Genomic DNA, 6,086 nt, shown 5'->3' with positions numbered 1-6,086 from the left:
TTTGTCATTCAAAGCCCTCAACAACCTTGTCCCTTCCTACCTTTCTAGTCTTCCTATACCTCCCTTCCCCCTGTCTCATCCCCCAGCTCTGGCCATTTTTTACTGGTTATCCCCTGATGCCTGGATCCCTCTCATCTCTGTCTCCTATCTTCCCTGACTTCCTTCTAATATCACCCACCATCCCACCTTCTGAAAGAAGCCATTCCCAATTCTTTGTTCTTTGTGCTTTTCTTCTGAGACTATCTCCAATTTATTCTGCATATATCTTGTTTGTACATAGTTATTTGCATATTTTCTTCTCTATTAGGCATGAAGATCCTTTATTGGAGGGGGGGAGTGGCACACTTCTTTTAACCTGTCTTTGTTTCCATAGCTCTTAACCCATGCCTGGACTTAGTACGTGATTAATTAATGATTATTGACTGACTGACTAAGGTTGCAGGGTAGGTAGGGGCAGGCTCTGGAGCCCTACACTCATGGGAAACATGAAATTGAAAGGTATGGGGAATTATGGCTGGAAATAACTGTACCATCTGATAGTTTCCTATTTGAAATAATTCAACCAATAGGCATTTATTAAGCACCTACCATCTGCCAGGTACTATGCTAAGTGCAGAGAGGAGAACAATAGAAATGATGCAGTCCCTGCCCTCAGGGAGCTTCCATTCTATGGGGGACATGACAGGGAACATTCACACATATAAGTGGATACAAAATATACACAATGTAAATACAAAGTAATTTTTGGTAGGGATGCATGAGCCACTGGGGAGGCAGGTGGCTGTGGTCAAGAAAGGTCCTATACTGGAGGTGGTGCTTGATCTAAGGTTAATGCAAGCCTGGGAATATAAAAAGCAAAGGTGAGGAGGGTCACTTCCTAGGGACGCAGACAACTCTGAGACCAAGTGACAAAAGATGGGAAGATCTCTGTCAGCAGAGGACATCTCCTATGCAGTGAAAGCACAGGTTGGGATTTCAGACCCATACTAGCCCTACTGTAAACAACAACAATAGCAATTATTCTGCAAGTGGTCTGGGATAAAAGAGAGAACCTGAGACTCTGAGGTAGGTAGGCAAAGCAGAACTTTCTAATGGTATATGAGTTTCTGAAACATTTTTTTTCTTTTTGTGAATTGCTTGGCTTCAGAGAAAAGCTGACCATATTGTAGCATCTAAAACATCTGTTTTTCATTACCAGAGCCATTGTCCATGTAATTACGGTGTCAATCAACATGACCACGAAAGACATGAAAGAGAGAAATTCTAGACTTTTGAAGAACCAGATCTCTAGGATGAAGAAAGCATCATCTGCTCTTCTGTAAATTTGGCCACTTCATGTCCAAGAACTGGTCTGCTTTATCCAGCTACACAAGGATGAGGCAATCAGAGTTTTGGTCAAGGAAGAAAGGAAACTTGACTTTGACTTGGGGCATGTATGACTTCAGGCAATTCACTTAGCCTCTTGGCTTCTTTATCTGTACAAACATAATCCAAGCGGTTGTAGTGTGGTTAACCTAATTAAGGTTGCTAAAGCACCAGCTAAGATCTTGTTTCTGTACCTTGTTCCCATCAGGCTCCTTTTCTTTGTTTCCACTGTAACTACCCAGGCCCTTATTAGCACCTGCTAGACTATTTCAATAGTATCCTAATAAGTCAATTCCATTTCATTCAACCCCCTGTGATGTGCAAAGAACTGTACTAGCTTCTGGAGATAAAAATGGTGTTTTGTTTTGTTTTTAAAATGACACAATCCCTGCCTTTAAGGAACTTTCATTTTACTGGGGAACTCTGACAAATATCTTACAAAGTAGGACATGATAGGAGCAGTGGAGAGATCCAAAGTTCTGGGAAATTTTGAGGAAGGAAAGAATACTTTTATCTGGAGGGAAGAAGGAAAGACTTCATTGAGAGACTTAAAGTAAGATTCAACCAGATTCAATTCAATGAACAATTGTTAAATGTCTGTTATATGCCATGCACTGTAGCATATATTAGGGAAGCAAAGAAAAAAAATGCCAATGACTCCAGTCATCTGAGAGCTCATATCGTTCTAGGAAGCAGTAACATGAACATAGTCAAATAAATATAAAATATGTTAAGGAAAATACAAAGTAATTAGGAACACTAATAACTAGGGAGATCAGGAAAGGCCTTAGGAAGAGGCAGCTGAGTTAAGCTTTAAATAGAAGTTAGGGCTCCAAGAGGTAAAGGTGAACAGGGAGAGCATGCCAGGTATGAGAAATGGTTTGTCAAAGGCAGAAGTGGGAGATGAAATGTTTTCTATCCAGAGCAACAAGTAGGCCAGTGATCAGATTGTAATAATAATAATAATAATAACTAACATTTATACAGCACTACTATGTTCTAGGCTCTGTGCTAAATATTATTATCTCATTTGATACTCATAACCCTTGGAAGCAGGTGCTAGGATTATCCCCATTTTACAGATGAGGAAACTGAGGCAAACAGAGGTTAAGTGACTTGCCCAGGGTCATACATCTAGTGAGTATCTGAGGTTCGATTTGAACTCAGGTGTTCCTGACTCCAGATCCAGCACTGTATCTGCTTAGCTCCTCCTAGGAGTCAGCCCTAGGTCCTGCAGACTGACAGCATGAGGGCATACCAAAAGGTCAGAAAAGGGCTCTCAGAGGGAACATTGTAGAAGTCAGCTTCCATTTCCCACTTTTGCTTAGCGTGATCTTGCTGCTGTCTACCTTTCAGTTCCTTGTCCTCCAGTATCTCTCTCCTGACTCCCATCTCCTGAGAACTTTCTTCTTGTGCCATATGAGTTAAAGAACACTTTCCCTTTTTTCATTGCTATTTCAGTCATCTAATTCTCATTGAATGTTCATACTATCCCTGTGGAACATTCTACCACTTTGAAAAATATGAATTATTTACTCTATGAATGCTATTCTATGACTATCAAACCATATGGATTCACGGAGTTAATTTTTTATCCTAAAAGACATAGGAAATTTAAAAATGACCTCCTCCCCCCCACAAATTCCTCTTTCAATCCCTACCTGCTCTTTCACTTGCTTTAATCAATCAACAAACATTTATTAAAGACCTACTATATGCTAGGCACATAGTGTGCTAATAGCCAGGCACTGTGCTTTCCAAAAAGTACAAACATAGCAGCCATTTGCTAATTTCCCCCATATCCAGAGCACCTGGCAAGATGCAGAAGTTAGATCAGACATGACTTCTTGCCTTGTAGGAGCTCACGGTCTATTCAGGGGATGACACCCATTCAAACATCTATAAAACACAACATTTCACTATAAGTACATCAGAGAATTATAAAACAAAAGTTCTTTATGAGATAAAAGACTTATCCAAATACTTATGCTAATTCCTTTTCTTTATTTAGTTTTCAAGTAGCACTTTTCCCCTCCTGTGATTACTTTCCCTAGACTGAAAGCTCATTGGGGTCGGGAAGCATCTATGACTCTCAAGCAATGAGACTGGTCTTAAAAGCATAAAATTTGGAGCCAGAGGGGCCCTTAGAAGTCATCTGTTCCAATATCTGCATTTTCAAGGTAATGAGATAAAAGAGCACATGGTAAGTACTTACCATGTGCCAAGCACAGAGATGAACACTGGGGATGTAAATAGCCTAGGAAACCCAAAGAAGCTGACTGGCTCAAGTACACACAGGCAGTAAATGGCGTGAACCCAGGTCCTCCAACTCTGATCCTAGCCCTTTTCCCATTTTACCATGCTGACCTTTGAAAGAATGTCCATCAATTGAGGAATAGCTGACCTTTGTGTCTGAAAGATCCAGGTTCAAGTTTTGCCTCTGATGTATGATGACTTTGTGACTCTGGGCCAATTAATTAATGTCTCAGTGCCCTAATCACTCTTTAAAACTACCAATTATAGAATATTTGCCAATTGGAATTGGTAAAGAAATTTTAGGATCTCAAACAGAATTCCCTACATTAATGTCTAGTTCCATACCAGAAAGATCTGGATTTCCCCCACCTCCTCCCACTCCCATAAGAAAATTATTTTGTAAATTTCTTGTCACAGCTGAAAATTTTATTTATGTCCCCACCCCCATAGTTGATAACACAGTGTTAGCTATACACATAATAGGTTCTCAATAGGTTCACTTGGAATGAATATGGAACTGGGAGTGAGATCTGGGTTTACATTTCAACTACCATTTTCTAGTTGATTGGGTCAGTCACTTCTCTTATTTGAGGCTCAGTTCTCCTCTTACTTGCCTGATTTCTCCCGAGTTTTCTTTGTGGCATCTTCATGGAGGTCATATCCATTAATCATGGGTTTCATTATTTCATGTAAATCTTTCCATGTTTTTTTTTTTCGAGGATGATGAGTTCTTACAGGAGTTTTATTATATCATAGATGTGTATATGTGTGTACACGTATATATACATAGAAGAATTGCTTTATGTACAATAATGGTTCTCTCCAAGATTTATGCTAAGGCAATCTGTAACAGTAAGTCTTTTCCCCAAACCCAACTCAGGTGCAATTAAATGCTAAATTAAAGTCACCCTTCAGATGAAAGCTGTTCTGGGGCTCCACTTTTTGTTTCCATCTTGGGAACAGACGAGGTAATGATGGTCACAAAGTTCACGATCTCCAGCTACATAAGGTCTCGAGGGGGTGACGGGGCAGAAATAAGCCCAAAGACAAAACAGAAGCTGCGAATTTCACGAGGATCGATTAGCGCTTCTATGAGAACAGGACATGGTGCATGATTATCACATGGCTCTTTTATTGGGAAGCAAGAGCCCCTATCCTCTAAGGAGAGATGTAGTGCCCTGGAAGGGGAGGCTGGAGGGCCGGGCCAGCGCAGGCTGCAGCCGGGGAGGGCCGGCCAAAGTCACTTCTTCTTCTCCTCCTCCTTGGCCTCCTCTTTTCTTAGCAGTGCCCTGCTTCAGCTTGTAGTCTGCAAGGGCAGCCTTGATGGCATCTTCTGCAAGCATGGAGCAGTGCAATTTAACCGGAGGGAGGCACAACTCCTTTGCAATATCGGTGCTCTTGATGGTTAAGGCCTCTTCCACCGTTTTTTCTTTCACCCACTCAGTGGCCAAGGAGCTTGAAGCAATGGCAGAGCCACAGCCAAACGTCTTGAATCGGGCATCCACAATTTTTCCTTTTTCATCCACTTGGATCTGTAATTTCATAACATCTCCACAAGCAGGCGCCCCCACCAATCCGGTTCCAACGTTTTTGGACTTCTTGTCAAGGGATCCTACATTTATGGGATTCTCATAATGGTCAACCACCTTCTTGTGGTACAGCCGGGCGGAGCCGACAGCTCCCTGAGGGGCAGCCGCCGAGCGCCCAGGCACATCACCGAGGCCGCCAGCCTCAGCCCTGCCAGTCCGGCCTTCGCCACCGCGGCTGCCATGCTGTGTCAGAAGCCCATGTTTTTCTAAGACCATTGAGCTCATCGTTTATAGCATAGAGGTATTCCATCATAACCATACACCACAATTTGTTCAGCCATTCCTCAATTTATGGGCATTCTTGCAATTCCCAGTCCTTTGCCACCACTAATTAAATATTTTGGAATATATAGGTTCTTTTCCTTTTCCCCTAATCATCTTTGGAAATAGACCTAGTAGCAGTATTGCTGGGTCAAAGGGTATCAAACAGTTCGATAACTTTTTGGGCATTATTCCAGATTGCCCTCCAAAATGTTTTTATTCCATAAATAAAAAATTAAATAAATAAAAATTTAAAAATCATGGGTATTTCCAAAGGCTCTCTAGAAATGAAAAATATTTATTTTCTAAAATTTAATACAAAATGACATATGCCCACCATCCTTAAACACTGAGACTATTTCTTCTTCCTCTACACTAGTTCATTTGGTAGTTTGATCAACTCCTTTGTATTAAATTATTATCTCTAGTGACATGATTCTTTGATCTATTTTTCTGGCCCTAACCTCTCTCCTGAGGTCCAGTCTCACATAGGTACTATTTAGGACATCTGGAACTGGATGTCCCACAGACCTTTCAAATTCAACATGTCCAAAACGGATCTCATTATCTTTCCCCCTCAAACCCTCTAATCTTCTGAACTGCCCTGTTACTTTT

General features: G+C 41.2%; 1 pseudogene; it reads right to left on the bottom strand.

The window, feature by feature from the left end:
- Positions 1-4,849: 4,849 nt before the first annotated feature.
- Positions 4,850-5,392, bottom strand: LOC138159792 (iron-sulfur cluster assembly enzyme ISCU pseudogene; annotated as a pseudogene).
- Between the last annotated feature and the right edge of the window lie 694 nt (positions 5,393-6,086).

Source organism: Petaurus breviceps, unplaced genomic scaffold (assembly GCF_028583685.1).
Source record: "Petaurus breviceps papuanus isolate PSGF00001 unplaced genomic scaffold, PetGlider_PUasm1.0 178, whole genome shotgun sequence".
NCBI classification, from domain to species: domain Eukaryota; kingdom Metazoa; phylum Chordata; class Mammalia; order Diprotodontia; family Petauridae; genus Petaurus; species Petaurus breviceps.
This window is presented reverse-complemented; position numbering and strand designations above follow the sequence as displayed.